The sequence below is a fragment of the Cebus imitator genome, unplaced genomic scaffold (assembly GCF_001604975.1).
Source record: "Cebus imitator isolate Cc_AM_T3 unplaced genomic scaffold, Cebus_imitator-1.0 Scaffold453, whole genome shotgun sequence".
In the NCBI taxonomy this organism is placed as follows: domain Eukaryota; kingdom Metazoa; phylum Chordata; class Mammalia; order Primates; family Cebidae; genus Cebus; species Cebus imitator.
The window spans coordinates 1,345,416-1,365,517 of NW_016107768.1; the positions used below are offsets into that span (position 1 = coordinate 1,345,416).

The window sequence follows — 20,102 nt, forward strand, 5'->3', positions numbered from 1 at the left end:
ATAGCACGGTCGCTTTAATTTGTCAGGCTGCTATATTCTATTACATCAGTATGTGCCTAGGACACATAATGCTTTTTCCACAATGGTAGGTCCCTTCCTTCATGCAAAGAGAGCTTACCTTGTTCTTCCCTGAAAAGGTGTGTTTCTCTTATATAGACAAGCATGCAGAGAACATTTTACTTTTTAAAAGAGCACATTTCCATACTTATCAAGGAAGTGAAAGCTTTTCAAGAAAATTCCTGTGAAAAATCTACGATCATTAAAAGAATAACTGTTGAGGACAAATAAAACATTTAACCTTTTTTCCTATAGAAGCCAGACTGTACTTCTCACAAAAGCCTCTGCAACCTCCAATTTTATTCAAATGCTAAAGAAACTAGCAGTCCCCAAGGCTCCAAGATTTAATTTCCATTGCATAGGATGCCCCTCACATCAGAATTAATCAGTTTTCATTTCCACTGTCCCATTTCCCTTCAGGAATCCTGTGGTGTAAACCTCCAAGGTAAACACAAATATTCATCTAGTCAACCTGTTTTGAAGAGTTAAACATTCAGGGACATAAATCATTGGCAGTGATGGGTGCACGCTGATTTGGGCACAATTCATCCCCTCTGTCTAAATGTACAGAGTCGGCTGCAGCTTCTCCTGTGCTCACAGGAGCCAGGGCTTCAGTCCAGAATATCAGGCATTTATGGTGTTTGCTGCCTGTACACCACAGATGGAATACATGTTGATTTTGTTTCTTTTTTTAAGAGGAAAACAATAAGATGTATGAAATGGCTTTTAGCCTCTTAATTTGCTGTTGGTTGCTTCCTTAACATCATCTAGGTATTCAGTTTTTCTACTTCTACTAACCTTCATTTGTTGATATCCTAGAGTTATAAGAAAATCATTTCTGAGGCTGTAATTTCCTGTTAACAATGTGAACATTTGTGGGCCTATGCTCTTTGTTTATCTCTTTGTTTGTAGAAGTTTCGGGTATCCTCAAAAGCAAAGTAAATGTCAGCCCCAGCTCCAGGATTGTGCCGTGTTTACAGAATTGGGTACTTGTTTGTAGAAAGATGGGCCTGGTGTTGCATTTCCACAGTGGCTCAGATTCAGTCTTACATTTATGTGTTTATTTCCTATACTTGCTATGGTACACTTCACGGATAAAGGATGGGGCTTCCCAGAGTGACTTTTGTACCAATAAAGGGCTTAACGGTCTGCTTATCCTTTCTCTGTTTCTTGCTATTTCAACCCTTAGCAAATTCTTGCAGTTGTTCCAGTTCAAAAAGTAGACAAAGGATAGGGCAGTGCTCATTTTCAAATCCCTCTTTTAGGAGAGATTGGAGGAAAGCAGAGAGGATAAAATGTGGCTTTAGAACCTTTCCTTCCCCAAGATAATTAGCATTCTCTTCAAATTCATTGGTCTCGGGGGGATTTGTTCTACCTTTAAGTTGGCTCCAGACTGAATGCAGGTATTACAGGCAGAGAAGCTCAAGGGAGTTTGAGATGTGCCTTTAGAGCATAATAAATATTTTGTGTTTACTTAGTCCTAAAGGATTTAGCAAGTTTTTGAAGTCATAAATTACTTCTTCTCAAATTTGGTTGTACAAATAATATATTTCTTATAGGTATTTTTTAAAGTTCATTTTGGATGTACAATTTAGGAGTAATAGTATAGTTGTTTGTTCTTTTATTCTTGAATGTTGGCAAACCCAGGGAAGAAAATACCATATGTGGTTCATTGCTGAAGACTAGTTTAAGGAACAACCTAAGTCAGCTACAGAAGTTAATTCTAACTTTGAGAGTGTCAGATAACAGGACTCCAACATGCACTGATGTTGTTGGTTTTTCTAGGTGTTGCTGTTCAGAAGTCCTAGAGACGGTGATCTGCCCCAGCAAACAGACTTCTGCAGAACAAGCTGCTGTACCTAGGAACCAACCAACTCTTCTCAGGTAGGTGTGTCTAACTAAAATAAAACCACCGAGGAAACTGCCTTGATACTAAACTTCCCTAAACCAGGTAGGTGTGTTTTTTTGTCCTTCTACAGTAATTGTATTAACCTCACCAAAATGTCTCTGAAAACATGGCCTTGAAATTGTTTGTATTCCTGCTTGTCTCCAGCTGAACTATAAGCTCTCTAAGGATTTTAGTCACTGGTTAATACCTGGACCATGACATTCCAGTGTCTGAATGGGTGTAAGTATTTGAAATATCAACGTATTGATTAACAGGACTTCTTGTGCTAACGCAAAATCTGACTCTTAAATACAGCTGACATTTTTCTAAATTGTTAAAATGATCAACAGTAATAGCATTCAGTTATTTAGTGTATGTCTGACACTGTGCTAAGTACTTTTCATACCATCTCTTTAAATCCTTACAACTGGTTAAAATAATGAGGCCTTGGCATCAGAGAAACCTGGCTTTAAATCTGCGGTCTGCCTCTTGTTAGCTCCTTGCAATTAGTAGATCCATGTGAGGTACCAACCTTAATTTGCAAATAGAGCTAATCATAACTTTATGAAAGAATGCTGTGAATAACATTTATCTTCGCCTAGCATGTTGCTTGCGCCCTTTGTTATTTCTGTGTTTAAGATCATTATATTCTTGGAGTAAATGAATACTAGAAAATAATTCATCCATTTGGAACAGAAAAGGAATCTCTTATTTCGTTCCACTAGTATCGTATTCTTATGTTTATCTAAATATCTACCTATTCATTCTAATAATGGTATGATTTAGCAGCTTTTAATCAGTTTGAATCTACTATATATAACCTCAGTTTCATAATACTATTAACTAATTACCCTTGAATAGAATCCCTTCTAATTGTCATTGGTTGTTCATTCTACCGGAGATTCTTTGCCAGTTTTCTGATACCTCCTTGTTTCAGCATGCTGTGAGTTTAGATGGAATGTTGTGGCAAGAGGTCCTGAAATTATGTGTACCTAACTCTGACTGTCCTACAAAGAATAAGAAAAAATGCACTGTGATAGCAGAGACAAAAGGTAGTATAGGTGCATAACCATCAGAAGAAATGACAGAAATAAACAACTGGTGCCTGTCATACAACTAATGCAGCCATCCAGAATCGGTGCATTTGTATGCCTGCGCCAGCCGAGTGTCAGGCTAATGGTCAGTCACCTCTTTGACTTTCCTTGGTCTATTTATAAACAGGAAGAATTTATTAACAACTGTGACAAACCCTACTCAGACACTCTTCCCAATGGGGCTTTCTGAATATATTTTTATGCCACTTAAAGTCTCTTTTGCTAGGAGCCAGGACTTAAGCACAAACCAGGAAGGACAGAACCACTGCACAAAATATATTAACCATAAATATGTTGCAACTGCTTCATTAAAACTAGTCTCACCATTAAAAATGTCTTTTTAGTCTCTTCTAATATGTGGATTAAACAATATAAACAACTAAAGAATAAATCAACATCGTGTCTCCAAACATTTGGGTCAACACTTCCTCATGAGCAAATTTTAGAAATCTATGATCCTTGAGGAAAGTTGGTGCGTCAGATGTCTATAAATGGCTGTATGGTATTCAAATGTGAAGGGTCTCAGATTCTAACCTGCTTGCAAGTTGACAAGGTAGCCTGCTACAGATTTATAGAAAAGTGTAGAAAATATGAGACTCCTGGGTCAGAGACAAAAAAGGCTTTGCTACTCAGGTCAGATTAAGCAGCACAAGTTTCATGTTCCTACTGGTTCCTCATGATATCCAGATCCCACAGGGCAATACAAGCAGATATAGATGAATACTGTGCAGACAATATGTTTCTGTCTCTGCTGAGATACCCCAAACTAGGGAAACCCCATTCTTTTATAATGAGCCACAAGGAAACCTGCTTAAACTTTATCCCAGTATTCTTGTCAGTAAACACGCCTACCTTCTGCTCTGGAGGAAGACAGTCGTCTATCTCCCATGGCTGTTCTCTATGTAACTATCTCAAAAAGATTGCCCAGTACAAAACTTGTCAGTGCATCTGTTTGCAAGATGTGCAGAAATGTGAGAAACGCTTGGAGAATTCTCTCTCAATATATAAGAGCCCAAGGAATCATCTGGCTGTGAACTAATACTGAAAAGAAGATTTGAGTTTTTCCCTATCAAATCAGACCACTTAGCATCCTCTCTTTTTCTCTCTCTCTTTTAATGTACTTAACGAATTTATTTTTTCTGGAAAGAATCAGTACCAATGGCCCTTCTGATGGAAAGTGAATCTCTGAGATGCCAATTAACATTGCATTGCTGAGAGTTGTCAATTCTTTGTTTCTCCAGCCAAGTTTCTGCATTTGAGCTTTAAAGGTTTTGTTTTCATGGTCTATAGCACAGGGAGAAAATGACAAAACCAACTAAATCCTCTATAAGCACCAGAAAAAGAAAAGCAAAAGCTTATTGCTGAACCAGTTTTATCTTTTTTTGTTTTCCAAGTCCTGCTTATTTATAGCTATTGTAGAAATCTGTAAAAGACAGACAAAGAAGACTAATGGTAGGTACAAAAGCTGGAATGACACTAATGGGTTAAAAAGAGAACTGAATTGTGTCAATGCAAAATGCATTTTGAAAGAACTTCAGAGAATCAAGAAAAGGTCAGAATATGGTATTTCTGAGACCAGAAGTGAGCCATTGATGTATCTTTATTACATTTCTGTTTGTGAAGCATTTCTCACTACTTCTTAATTATTTGGTTTTCATTTAGAAACTTGGTTTCATTATTTCAGCAAACTTTATATCACACTGCTGTTTCAAATGAGAAATATATTAATCTTAAACGTGGGCTTTGGCACAAGAGCTCATTATATTTGAGCCATGTCAAATGTTAAGCTAAAAGAGGAGAAACAATCTTGATGTGACCAGGTTAATTTAATTAACCAGTTTCTTTCTTGAATTTGATAATCCCTATGAAAGCATATAACATTCTATTAGTATACACAGAAATCTTTTGAAAAAGTTATTTGAAATATTTTAAAAGAAATCCTTGTGATGTCAATGTATTGGAAGCCATTTTGATATATATTGGCTGAGCATGGTGGCTCACACCTATAATCCCAGCACTTTGGGAGGCTGAGGAGGGCGGATCACCTGAGGTTGGGAGTTTGAGACTAGGCTGGCCAACATGGAGAAACCCCGTCTCTACTAAAAAAAAATACAAAATTAGCTGGGCATGGTGATGATGCCTATAATCCCAGCTACTTGGGAGGCTGAGGCAGGAGAATCGCATGAACCCAGGAGGTGGCGGTTGCAGTGAGTTGCTATTGCGCCATTGCACTCCAGTCTGGGCAACAAAAGCAAACCTCATCTCAAAAAAAAAAATACATATCGAGAAATGAAGAAAATATAGTTGGTAAAGACCTTAACATAATGTTCTGGAATGAAAAGATCATCTATGGGTAATGCATTGGCAATTCTGAGGTAAATCCCAGATAATTTCTCACCTAGGTATTGTTAAATTAAATTTGGCCTAAAGTTCCCTCCTTGTAAGTTCAGCCTAAAGGTTTATCCTTACATAGAGAACTGTAACCTAACTGTATGTGTAAACAGACTGTAACTTACTCTTGTAACAAAAAGCTGAGCCTCAGCCTGTCACAGAGGCCGTACTGAAACCACTGACAGTCGGCCAGTTGTTCAAAGCATGTTCAAATAAGGCAAACATGAGCTGTAACCGATCCAGCTGTTTCTGTGCCACACTTTCCGTTTTCAGTCCGTAAATCCTCTCCATCAATGGCAATGCTGGAGTCTCTGAAACTCTTCATTCAGGAATCGTTCTTTGCTCGATGAAACTCTGTTAACTTTGTCTACAGTTTTTCTTTTACTAGTATGAATAAAAGATTTTAATTATTATCCAATTTATCCATCCAAAGTCAGCTGTTACTCTGTTTTGTTTGCGTTTTGGGGCAGGGTATCATTCTGTTGCCAGGCTGAAGTGCAGTGGCGTGATTATGACTCATTGCAGCTTTGACCTCCTGGGCTCAGGCAATCCTCCCACCTCAGCCTCTAAAGTATTGGGGACTACAGGTGCATGCCACCATGTCCTGCTAATTATTTTATTTTTTCTAGAGACGGGGTTTTTTGCTATGTTACCCAGGCTGGTCTCAAACTCCTGGACTTCAGTGAGTGATCCACCTGCCTTGGCTCCCCGAAGTGCTGTGATTACAGGTGTAAGCCACTGCACCTGGCCTCAAAGTGAGTTCTCTAAGCTTGTTTTCATGTGGCTGTTACATAAATACTATTGTGTTTTCATATACATAGAGGGCACTGACAGTCTCATCTGTTTTTAATATCTAATGTTAATCAAAGTTAAATGCATTTTATTTCTGATTTTGTTGTTTCCTCAACTCTTTCTACTTTTCATATTGCTTTAAAGCAAAAGAAAAAGATAAAACTTTTAAATTTCTTATTTTCCAGTTATATGACATGCAGATAACACCTTGACTGTTAAAAATATTTTTACATCCTATAATTTAGGATGCATGTTTTCTTTATGTAAAGGGCTGCTAAATGACAACCAAAGTACTACAGATTGAATAAGCTGCTTAGTAATTTTATATCAGAGTGTTTGTGGTACATCCAAATGATTTTCAAATTGTGTTTTCAGGGACCAGAACAGAGTTGCTTTCAAAATGAAGGTAGTTTTAAAAAGCAGTGTGTGAAACTTGCTGCTCTACTAAAGGAACTAGTTAAGGTCCCTTTGAGGACACTTAAAAAGATTTTAAGGAAAAACAGCAATTAATTATTGAAAATTATACACCTAAAAACTATAGCTTCAAAGGACAAAGAGCTCAGATTAAGGCAGGCAGGTAACAAAGCAATTCCCTTCTGATTAGGAGAAAACATGGGTATAGCAGTTCTACTGGCATGTAAAGGGTAAGTAGGATTTTGACAGATTTCTGTTCTTGCCATGGTTTGAAAGGAAAAGAGAGATAGATGCACATTCCCGATAACATCAAGTAGACAAAGATTCAGGAAAGGCCATTAAAATTCTTAGAAATAAAAATATTCATCAATCAAATCCTCTCATTGGAGAGCAAAGACTTCAGGGATGTTTATACCCTGTAGAACAGACTATGAATCTTAAGACAATCTCTGAGTAACCTAGGACTCCTACTTAGAAAAGGATTTCAAGATTTCTCAAACATTCATGTGCATCTGAATTACCTGGGGATTTTTTTTTTTTTTTTAGATGCAGATTCTGACTTTGTTATTCTGGGGTTAGGCCTGTGATGCTGCAATTCTGACAAGCTCTGATATCACAGGTTATGCCAATGGTGTAAGTGTAATGACCAACTGTGAGTAGAACAAAATTAGACAATGGGTGAAAATCAGTTGACCTTAGATGTGTGGGTCTCCTTCTGAACTCCATATTCTATTAATCTATATGCAGTATTTAGAATTCTTCTGATCATATGAACTCAGTTACTAGCTTTACTAAAGTCAGGTACTATAAGTCGTCAAACTTCCTTTTTCCTTTTAAAATTGTTTCAAATATTCTGGAACATTTGTACTTACATGTGAATTTAAATTGGCTTGCTTATTGATTTTTATTGCAAAATTTCTTCTGGTTTAATTATAATGGATTTACTTATTTATTTATTGTATGTGGGCTCTGGGGTACATGTGCACGTCTTGCATCCTGCAGGATTGTTGCATAGGTACATACATGCCATGGTGGTTTGCTGTCCCCATTCCCTGCTGCGTTGCCTACATCAGGCATTTCTCCTGGTGTTATCCCTCCTCCTCTTCCCCAACCCCCACCCCTGTTATCCCCCTTCCCTTCTCTCCACCCCCCCACCTAGCCCTGTGAGAGTTGTTCCCTTCCCTGCGCCCAAATGTTCATTGTGCATCACCTACCTATGAGTGAAAACATGCGATGTTTGGTTTTCTGTTCTTGTGTCAGTTTGCTGAGAATGATGGTTTCTAGATTCATTTATGTCTCTACAAAGGACAGGAACTCATCATTTTTTATGGCTGCATAGGATTCTATGGTGTATATGTGCCACATTTTTTTTGTCCAGTCTATCATCGATGTGCATTTGGGTTGGTTCCAGGTCTTTGCTAAACAATGCCATAATGAACATACATGTACATGTGTCTTTATGATAGAACAATTTACAATCCCTTGCGTATATACCCAGTAATGGGATTGCTGGGTCAAATGGAATTTCTATTTCTAGATCCTTGAGGAATCACCACACTGTCTTCCACAATGGTTGAACTAATTTACACTCCCACCAACAGTGTAAAAGTGTTGCTTTTTCTCCACATCCTTTCTAGCATCTGTTGTCTCCAGATTTTTTAATGATTGCCATTCTAACTGGCGTGAGATGGTATCTCAATGTGGTTTTGATTTGCATTTCTCTAATAACCGGTGATGATGAGTACATTTTCATCTGTTTGTTGGCCTTATGGATGTCTTCTTTTGAAAAGTGTCTGTTCATATCCTTCACCCACTTTTTGATGGGGTTGATTTTTTCTTGTAAATTTGTTTAAGTTCTTTGTAGATTCTGGATATTAGCCCTTTGTCTGATGGGTAGATTGCGAAAATTTTTTCCCATTCTGTTGGTTTACAGTTTACTCTAATGATTGTTTCTTTTGCTGTGCAGAAGCTCTGGAGTTTAATTAGGTCCCATTTGTCTATTTTGGCTTTTGTTGCCAATGCTTTTGGTGTTTTAGTCATGAAGTCCTTGTCTGTGCCTATGTCCTGAATAGTTTTGCCTAGGTTTTCTTCTAGGGTTTTTATGGTGTTAGGCCTTATGTTTAAGTCTTTAATCCATCTGGAGTTAATTTTTGTATAAGGAGTAAAGAAGGGGTCCAGTTTCAGCTTCCTGCCTATGGCTAGCCAGTTTTCCCAACACCATTTATTAAACAGGGAATCCTTTCCCCATTCTTGTTTGTCAAGTTTGTCAAAGATTGGATGGTTGTAGACATGTGGTGTTATCTGTGAGGCCTCTGTTCTGTTCCATTGGTCTATATCTCTGTTTTGGTACCAGTACCATGCTGTTTTGATTACTGTAGCCCTGTAGTATAGTTTGAAGTCAGGTATGTGATGCCTCCAGCTTTGTTCTTTTTGCTTAGGATTGTCTTGGCTATGTGGGCTCTCTTTTGGTTCTATATGAAGTTTAAAGTGTTTTTTTTCCAGTTCTGTGAGAAAGGTCATTGGTAGCTTGATGGGGATAGCATTGAATTTATAAATTAATTTGGGCAGTATGGCCATTTCACAATATTGATTCTTCCTAACCATGAGCATGGAATATTTTTCCATCTGTTTGTGTCCTCTCTTATTTCCTTGATCAGTGGTTTGTAGTTCTCCTTGAAGACATTTTTTACCTCCTTTGTTAGTTGTATTCCTAGGTATTTTATTGTCTTTGTAGCAATTGTGAATGGGAGTTCACTCACGATTTGGCTTTCTGTTAGTCTGTTATTGGTGTATAGCAATGCTTGTGATTTCTGCACATTGATTTTGTATCTTGAGACTTTGCTGAAGTTGCTTATCAGCTTAAGGAGGTTTTTGCTGAGACAATGGGGTCTTCTAAATATACTATAATGTCCTCTGCAAATAGGGACAATTTGACTTCTTTTCCTAATTGAATGCTTTTTTTTTTTTTCTTGCCTAATTGCTCTGGCCAGAACTTCCAATACTGTATTGAATAGAAATGGTGAGAGAGGGCATCTTTGTCTAGTGCCAGTTTTTAAAGGGAATACTTCTAATTTTTGCCCATTAAGTAAGTATGATATTGGCTGTGGGTTTGTCATAAATAGTTTTTATTGTTTTGAGATATGTTCCATTGATACCCAGTTTATTGAGAATTTTTAGCATAAAGGGCTGTTGAATTTTGTCAAAGGCCTTCTCTGCATCTACGGAGATAATCATGCAGCTTTGTCTTTGGTTCTGTTTATGTGGTGAATTACGTTTATACTTTTGCGTATGTTGAACCAGCTTTGCCTTCCTGGTATGAAGCCTACTTGATCGTGGTGGATAAGCTTTTTGATGTGCTGTTGCAATTGGTTTCCCAGTATTTTATTGAAGATTTTTGCATCAATGTTCATCATGGATATTGGCCTGTAGTTTTCTTTTTTAGTTGTGTCTCTGCCAGCTTTTAGTATCTGGCAGGATGATATTGGTCACATAGAAACAGTTTGGCAGGATTCCCTCCTTTTGTATTGTTTGGAATAGTTTCAACAGGAATGATACCAGCTCCTCTTTGTACGTATGGTAGAATTCAGCTGTGAACTCACCTGGACCTGGACTTTTTTTGGTCGGTAGGCTATTAATTGCCACCTCAACTTCAGACCTCGTTATTGGTCTGTTCAGGGTTTCAGCTTCTTCTTGGCTTAGTCTTGGGAGTGTGCAAGTGTCCAGGAATTTATCCCTTTCTTCCAGATTTATTGGTTTATGTGCATAGAGTTGTTTGTAGTAATCTCTGATGATAGTTTGTATTTCAGAGGAATTGGTGGTGAGCTCCCCTTTATCGTTTTTTATTGCATCTATTCAATTCTTCTCTCTTTTCTTTTTTATTAGTCTAGCTAGCGATCTGTTTTATTGATCTTTTCAAAAAACTGGCTCCTGGATTTATTGAATTTTTTAAGGGATTTTTGTGTCTCTGTCTCCTTCAGTTCTGCTCTGATCTTAGCTGTTCTTGTCTTCTGCTTGCATTTCAGTTGTTTTGATCTTGCTCCTGTAGCTCTTTCAATTTTGATGATAGGGTATCAATTTTAGATCTTTCCTTGTTTCTCATGTGGGCATTTATTGGTATAAATTTCCCTCTAGACACTGCTTATATGTGTCCCATAGGATCTGGTGCATTTTGTCTTCATTCTCATTGGTTTCAAAGAACATTTTTATTTCTGCCTGCATTTCATTGTTTATCCATTGGTCATTCAGGAGCAAGTTGTTCAGTTTCCACATGATTGTGTGGTTTTGAGTGCTTTTCTTAATCCTGAGTTTTAATTTGATTGCCCTGTGGTCTGAGAGACTGTTATGATTTCCATTCTTTTGCATTTGCTGAGGAATGATTTACGTCCAATTATGTGGTCAATTTTTGAGTAAGTGCAATGTAGTGCTGAGAAGAATGTGTATTCTGTGGATTTGGGGTGGATTGTCCTGTAGATGTCTATTAGGTCTGCTTGGTCCAAATCTGTGTTCAAGTCCTGGATATCCTTGTTGACTTTCTGTCTGATTGATCTGTCCAATATTGTCAGTGGAGTGTTAAAGTCTACCACTATTATTGTGCAGGAGTAAGTCTCTTTGTAGGTCTTTAAGAACTTGCTTTATGTATCCAGGTGCTCCTGCATTGGGTGCATAAATATTTAGGATAGTTAGCTCTTCTTGTTGCATTGATTCTTTTACCATTATATAATGCCCTTCTTTGTCTCTTTTGATCTTTGTTGGTTTAAAGTCCATTTTATCAGAGACTAGGATTGCTACCCCTGCTTTTCTTTGCTCTCCATTTGCTTGGTAAATCTTCTTCTACCCCTTTATTTTGAGTCTATGTGAGTCTGCATGTGAGATGAGTCTCCTGAATATAGCACGCTGATGGGTCTTGACTACTGTAGATCAATTTGGAGTTAATGAAATTTCAATTTGGTTTAAATTTACATTTCCCTGAAGACTAATGATGTTGGACATCTTTTAATATACTTTTTGTCATTTATGCATTTTTTCTAAAATGTTCATTCAAAATTTTCTCATTAAAATTATTTTTTTTGTATACTATCATATTTTGACTGTCTTTATTCTCAATACAAGTATTATGAAAGATAGATATTTTCAATATTTTCTAATATGTGGTATGCCTATGAATTTCTTTAATAGTGTTCTTTAAAGAGCTAATTTTAACTGATAACATCCCCAATATAAAGTGTGTTCATGTTCTTTGTTTAATATCTAAGAAATTTGAAGGTTAAGAACATTTTTCATATTTATTCTTCAAAAAGATGAATCGCTTTACCATTTACATTTAAAACTATTACTGCTTTGGATTGATTTTTATGTACAAAATGAGGCAAGGGTCAATACTTTTTTTTCCATGTGAATATAAATACCCAGTTATTCCAACATCATTTGTTTAATGGATCACACTTTCCTGAATAAATTAGCATAATTATAAAAAATCAATTGGTGTTTGTATCTATTTCAGGACCATATATCTGGACTTAAGGTTAGATTAACATTTTAAAAAGTAACTGAATCAGTTCAACGTGTTAATAACTGAAAGAGAAGAAAACATATGATAATAGTTGTGGAAGTATTATTCATCAAAACTCAGTAACCTTCTTTGCTACAACTCTCTGCAAATTTAGAATAGATAAATCTGAAAAAGATCACCTATTAAAAACTGTACAGCTAACATTATATTTAATGATGAAAGACTGAATGATTCTTCCTAAAATGAGGGGAAAAAAAAGAGATCTGCTTTTATTGTTTCTGTTCATTATTGTATGTTCTAGCCTGTGTAAAACAAAAAAAAAATAATAAGAGATATCCAGAATGGAAAGGAAAAAGTAAAACTCTGTTTATTCCCATTTGGCATGATTGTACATGTAGAAAATCCAATAGGATCTATAAAAATATTAGAAATAACTGAGTTTAATAAGTCTTCAGAATACAAGCTATATGTGCAAAAATCAATAGTATTTTTATATATAAGCAGCAAACAATTTGAAATGAAAAAAATTGTATATAGCAGAAAAAAGAAAAATTTGTAGATATAAAAGATCTATACATAGAAAACAACAAAACACTATTGAAAAAATTACAGAAAGAAATGGATCGCTCTATTTTAGTTGTTGTCAGTACCCTTAGTACTATTAAGAAATCAGTTCTTCCCAAATTGACTTGTACATTCGATGAAATCCAACCATAATCTTAGTAGGCTTTCAGATGGAAATATACAAACGTATTTTAATGTTTGTAAATTACCTTAACCTAGCTTACTTATATTTAAATGCACAGGACCTAGAATAATCAATCAAACCACATTGAAAACAACACAATTGGAGGGGTAGCACTACATAACTCTATGAATTACTATAAAGCTACAGTAATCAATAATGTCTGCTGGTGGTGTCAAGAATGACAAATAGGTCAATGGAACAAAATGAAGAATCTTGAGATACAGCAACACATATGTGGTCATTAATTTTGACAAAAGTTCAAAAGCCATTCAGTGGAGAAAGCTTCATTTCTTTTCAACAAATGGAGCCAGGAGAATTAGACATCTAATGCAAAAAACTAACCTCTTCACGTAAGCCACAAAATATAGAAAAGAAGCCCTAAAAATTGGTAGACCCAAATGAAATCCCAAAGGTATAACAACACTTCTAGGAGAAATATGGAAAGTAATTTTGTAACTGTGAGTTAAGATTTCTCACACACTCTTCAAACATGATACACTGAAGAATAAATTGATAAATTTGACTGTATCAAAAATCAAAGTTTTGTTTTCAAAAAATAACATTAACAGAATGAAAGGCAAAATATAACCTATGGGAAAATATTTGGAAACAACATTTGTAAAAAGAATTTATATACAAAATATATAAAGAACAGTCAAAACTCAGTAACAACAAAATAATCCCATAAAAATGGGCAAAAAAATTTGGCCACTCCATCAAGGAAGAGATATGAATGACAAGTAATAAATATTAAAGCCTTTTCAACATTGCTAGTTATTAGGGAAATGCAAATTAAAGCCATAATGAAATAACAGCACTTTTGAAATAGCTAAAATTCAAAAAATAAAAACTGACTATAGAAAGTATTGACAAGGGCATGTAGCAACTGGAGCTCTTATACAAAGCTTCTGGGAATGTGATGTAAAAGGTACAAAACCACTTTGCAGCTTGGTTCTTTAAAGTTTAACATACCTCAAAATAGTTTGACTCACCTGTTCCACTTGTAGGTATTTACTTTAAAGAAATGATAGTAGAAGTTCACAAAAAGGTATGTACATCAATGTTCATAGCAGCTTTATTTATAACAGTTAAAAACTGGAAACAGCCCAACTGTGCATCAGCAGGTAAGCTGATCAAACTGTATATCAATTTAATGAAATACTAGTTAGGCATAAAAAGGAGTGAATTATTTATATATGATATAACAAAGATGAACTCAGTATTATGAGGCTGCATGAAAAAAGCCATACTAAGAAGAATACTTCCTGTATCAATACATGTAATCAAATTTCTTGTAAATACAAACAAATTAATATTGTTAGAACAAAGATCAGTTGCTTCTGAACCATGAACAGGACAAAGAAGGAGGGCCAGAGGGAAGATTACAAGGGGCATGAAGAAACATTAAGGAGGATAGCTACATCAATTGTCTTAATTATGGTGATGCTTTTATGGGTATATACATATTAGAACTTAGCAAATTTTTCACTTTCAATATGTGCGTTTTATGTCATTTACGTTAAAGCTATTAAAAATTAATTGCTTGAAATTATATCAAATCACGGTATTTTCACCATGTGTCTTATTCTGATCATTATCATTGCAGCTACAAATTGTATTTTAAAATACCAGCTATGAAGAGTAAAATCTGTAAGGTAATATACCATTTGCATTTTTAAAAAGAGGGCAGAGAGAATAACCTCTGCTCTTCCAAAATTTATCAAAGAACATCAGGATTTACATTTAGAATTTCTGATTGAATTTTTAGAAATTGGCAACTGTTGAATCAGAAAGAAATAACTCAATGTGGAACAAATTTAGTACTTGAGGGATGCAGGTTTTAGTGGTAATCAGCTGAGTTCAGGTTTTTCCAAGGAGGCTTTCAGGAGTGGGTTTCCCTCTCGCCACAAAGTTCTCTTTTACCTTCAGACTTTTAAGCTTCAACTAAGCATTGCACACAAAGAAAGCAAGCTACCACAGCACTTGAGTGGGAATTAGGTGAACACTTTGGATTGACACCCATGCGTCTTTTTCTGCACCAAAGTACATACATCCCATTTCCACGTATCCTTCTACATAAGCCTTTATATTAGATACAAGAAGGTACAGGATAGCCAGTTATCCTTAAAATGAATTTTGTTTTTCCTGAATGAGTTATAGTCGTGGTATGCAAAATGACAGCACTTTATTGCTTCATGTATTCCTTTAAAACCTAAAAATCAGAAATTCTAGTTGTTCTGAGTCTAATAACAATAATATGTATTGAATACTTTACCAGCCATTTCTCATGTATTATTTCTTAATTGAGCCTCATATTACTTTTGCCCCAATTGTTAGGGATTGTAATATTTGTATAGATTTTTTTGTCTTTATTTACATATAGTGTTTTCATTTCATTTTCTTCCAAACGTCAAGGGCAAATGCATTCTTCATCCATAGAGAGAACAGAAGCATTATTGTCTTATGGAAATTGTGATGTAACCATAAATTTGTTTACCCCAGTGACATAAATTTGAACTCACAGTCACCCCATACCAGAACCAAAATACTATATGTATAAAGTATTTTTATTCTTACAAGTCAACATGTGCCAGATTATCCTACACAAAGTGTGTAAAATTCATTTGCACAAGAACCATCAGATTCAGAATGAACAGTTTCAAAATGCATTAGGGTTAACACAGCAAAGAATTCGGTACTCAGTAAAAATGAAGAGCATTGAAATGCCTGTTAACTGCCTCTTTACTGAGGAAGCACTGTGCACGTGCTATTTGGATGCTTTTTAGCATAGTAAATCTATTTCTATGGTTCAAACATAATGCAACAAGAAAGACAACATGCTCTACTCTTAGCTTAAGAAAACATATGGGCGTGATGCTGAGTCTTGATGATCATTCAACCTGGAATTTAGCCTAGACATGATTCTCTAAATCTTAGATTGAAAAGAAACAAAACAAACCTCATCCTCCACAGACTTGTGTTAAGTTTTGCTTTAGAAACAGATGGTAAAGTAGAAAAGCTGGCTGGAAATTGATTGAATTTGAAAAATCAGATGTGGAAAAATCAAGTAATTACCAGTCCAATAGATTGTTTTGAGGTTGCAGGGCTATTCTTCACAGAATACCCTCTTGAGTGTTTTGGGCTATGTAATTAGGAACAACAGGTGATTATTATTATTTCTTTCTTCCTTCTTTGGGGAATCTTTCTTATTCTAAAGGTCTCCAATCTCAAAAGTATTTCCAGAAACAAAGCATTTATTTTACTGTGTCTTCATGCCTTGAATTCTACTTTGAAATTATTCTGACTCCTTAATGTGCATGCCTTACTACATTTGTAGATAGTTATCGTGTCTGTCAACCTTAATCACTGCATAGCCAGACTGCATACACAAACATGCATGCGTGTGCACACACATGGGCATGCATGCACACACACTGTCACTTCTGAGAGGGGTTTATAAATGAAACATATTTGTGTAATATTTCTTTTTTCCTTTACTGAATTCATTTTAGCTTTCATTCTAAGATTTTACATTCTGTGACTGTCTACCTCTTTTCAGACCAGCTTTCTGGGCATCTTCCAATTCAATTTGAGGAAAACTTGTAAATTTTAAGATAAGAGAGACTCAGATGGAAGCCAAAAGATGTAATTTGGAAAATGTCAAAACCAATTTAAAAAGTAAAATAAAAGTATAAAAAAGCTATGTTTATACTAAGTCAAAAAATCAGAGTATTTCAGCTCATGAGTGGCCAGAATGACATATTAAAATCAATTCATTTTCCTGCACCATATGGAAAAACATTCATTGCTAGACCAATCTACACAGTCCTTATGTCAACTCTGTGTCTGTCAGGAGTAGAAAAGAAGCATGGTGGCCCCTTGAAAGGACACATTTCCATAGCGAGTCAACGGGTTGTTCTATCACTTCTTGGTCACTAATGGTCCCTTACAGACTCTTCTGAGGAAGTGAATGAGAAAAGAACTAAAGGAATGGCCTCCAAAATGAAAAAAGCATGGACAAAATATTCTACTCGAGACACTAAGAGAGTACTAAAACCTACACGTTTATTTGATCTACAAGTTAGGAAATAAATCGCATTTGACTATTATTTGATACTAGGCGAACATATATGCACACTGTAAATCAGTTTCAAAGTTAGACCTGAGCCATGTTAAAAACTTGAGATGTCCTGAAGGAAAGGGGGAAATTCCAAACCTAGAGGTTTACAGTGGCTTGTTCAGTTCTCTGTGTTCTTGGCATATCAACATAGTTAATGATACATCTTTTCCCCAGGTCATATTATGTAACATTATATTATCAACTAAATTAGTCCTAAGAAAATCAATGTGTTAGTTGAAAAAAGAGCCGACATGGAAATTACAGACAACACCACACTAATAATGCAAGGAGAGTGAATAAGCAAATGGCAGAACTGACTTATCCATTCTTTGAGATCTTCCTAGGCTACCTTGTAAGATGAAGCATTAATCATCTATTCAGAGTGTATAAAGCACCTGGAAAAATTAGCTAATGAGTCCTACAAACCCAGAACAGTATTGAGCCCTGTAATGTTTTCAACTATGTTTAACATTTTCTTGATACCCAACCTAGGATGCTGTAAGTCTTCACTAAGCATAGAGATACATGATTAAAAAGTTTGAGATTTCTCCTTTATTAACGTAACTCAAAATGCCCCTTGGGTTATGTAATGTAACAGAAAGAGATGAAATGGAGAAAATATGGAGAATACTAAAATACAAATTGCAGTAAAATAGTAAAATACAAATACAAAATGCAGTGTGGCCTCCATATCCTTGGGTTTCACATCCTTGAATTCAGCTAACTGTAGTTCAAAAATATTTGGAAAATAAATACAACAATAAAAATAATACAAATAAGCAATATAACAACTATTTACATAGCCTTATGTTGTGTTAGGTATTGTAAGATCATCTAGAGATAATTTAAGGTATACAGGAGGATGTGCATAGGTTATATGTAAATACTACACTATTTTATATTAGGAACTTGAGCATCCATTTTGGTATCCATGGATGTCCTGGAATCAATTTCCCATGGAAATTGAAGGATGCCTACATCACTTTCCCAGTAAAAAAACAAACATAGAGGAAACATTGTTTAATAACTGAAGAAACAAGCATTAGAACAAATTCACAATGTGAGATATTTGCCATGCAGTTGTATAAAGGAAGAGATGTTTCCAATATGCCTGAACTTATGGTATTTTCAAAATTCTGTTCTAGTAATAAGATATAAAATTATTTCATGAACTACATTACTAAAAAGCTGTACTGGATTTATAACTTTTTAATTAAAACATTCTATAGACAGACAGTATAGGTGTAAACTCATCTGGTCGCAGCTTGGCTGAAATTTATAAGAATGAGTATGGGGCAAGGAGAAGAGTTAGCATCATCTTTACACTATTTTCATTGCATGATAATTTACAGCAAAGAAGAGAAATTGAGGCCAGAAGTACACAAAATGTTATGGTATGTCTCCAAACATATAAACACAACAGTAACGACACCTGGCATTAATAAAGCACTTCTCCATGCCAGGCTCTGCCCTTAGTGACTTCACACATTCACTCACTTAGTCCTCATGACTTGGTGGAGGTTGATCCAGTCATCATGCTCATTTGTCAGATGTGGAGACTGGGTCACAGAGAACTTAGAAATCTCCCATCGACCACACAGAATGTGGTCAAACCAGGCCAATCTGATCAGTCTAGCTCTAGAACCAATTATTAAATTTTACTGCTGCTTTTATCTAGGTAACTTTGTGAGGTATTTTTTTTTAATATCAAAAATCAAAGTTAACTGACTTTAGAAGCAAACTTTGAAATCATTGCATAATCACATTTTCTTCCTAAAATATTTAAAACATTTTTAGCAAAGAAAGGAGCTTCTTAATCATTAATAAGTACAACCGACAAAAAAGTATTTTAAATTTCATCTTTAAATTTTTGTTTTTTTTGACTTTTGCCTTTTCTGTTTTTTTTGTATTTTTCATCACATACATGGCATATTTGTACCCGTATATAATATGCATGTTCATGTGTATGTATGCATACATTTTTATTAGGATATGCATACAAAAGATTCTGATAAGGGTACAATTAAAAATGTCTAAGGATTGGTGAACTAAAATAATTTGTACTAAATAAGAAAAGGAATGGAAAAAAGTAGGCAAGATAGAGGGATGAGGATTCTAAAGACTCTGAGGAGCAAGGGAAATCAGCAGAAATATTAGGAGATTGGGCCTGAAACCCGAAGAGAAAGAGAAGAATGATGGGTGTGGTGTGAGATGAGGCTGGAAAAGGTGTTAGGGAGGATGAGAGGACAGGTGGGAGAAAGGTCTGTACCAAGGCAATGGCAAAAGAAGAACAGTGGGAAAAGATGAACTTTAGACTAGATAGGTGACAGAGAAATGAAGCAAAGATATTTGGAGAGAAATGTATACTGAGATCATCTATTTATCTTTAGTCTACCTAAGAGGAAATGGTAGTCACAGTGATGAAAGGCAAGGCTATGAAAGCAAAAAAGGGGAGGATTCAAGATTTTGACAAAATAGGCTCTTGTTATATACTGTAAATAAAAATAGATATGTAAATGTTCATTTATTATAATTTAAAATTTTTCTTATTATTTCTGATACTTGAGTGACTTGAAATACTTCACCATTTTGTGCTCATTGTATAATGTTCTCAGTGATCTCTAAACAAACATTTAAAGGGACTTATGATTTTTATGTTTTTAACAGAATGAGGAATCCTTTTGTAACTTGAATCATCCTGTTCTCCAAATGATGAACAAATGGCTTTACAAGAGATGTTGAGTTCATTTTAATCCTATAAAACACACACTGTCCCATTCAGAGATGCATCTCAGTTCACACACAAACATAATTTTTAAAATTCCTGATTTTTTTTTCTTTGTTTAAATGTATTTTCCATTTGACTTCTGAGATTTGGGCCTTACTATCCCCACACTCACAAAAACAAAGGAAAAAACACTTCTCTCTTTTAAGTGGGAAAAAGGACTCTGTGGCTGAGGCTTGCTTGTGCAACAGAATGCTATGGTCTGCTGTCTCCGCTAGAGTGTTGATGGGTGGCTCTGAAGCTCTGGAACGCTGACATTGGAGGTATGTCCAAAGAAACATTCTTAAGGACTAAAGAGTTATGT

General features: G+C 35.4%; 1 long non-coding RNA gene across 4 annotated transcripts in view; it reads left to right on the forward strand.

Annotated features, from left to right (window-relative positions):
- LOC108291440 overlaps positions 1-20,102 on the forward strand; it is a 278,005-nt gene that overhangs the window by 77,172 nt on the left and 180,731 nt on the right. For all 4 annotated transcript variants that reach the window (XR_005197298.1, XR_005197300.1, XR_005197301.1 and 1 more), the window contains exon 2: positions 1,843-2,008. This is a non-coding gene — a long non-coding RNA (uncharacterized LOC108291440). The remainder of the gene's footprint in view (positions 1-1,842; positions 2,009-20,102) is intronic.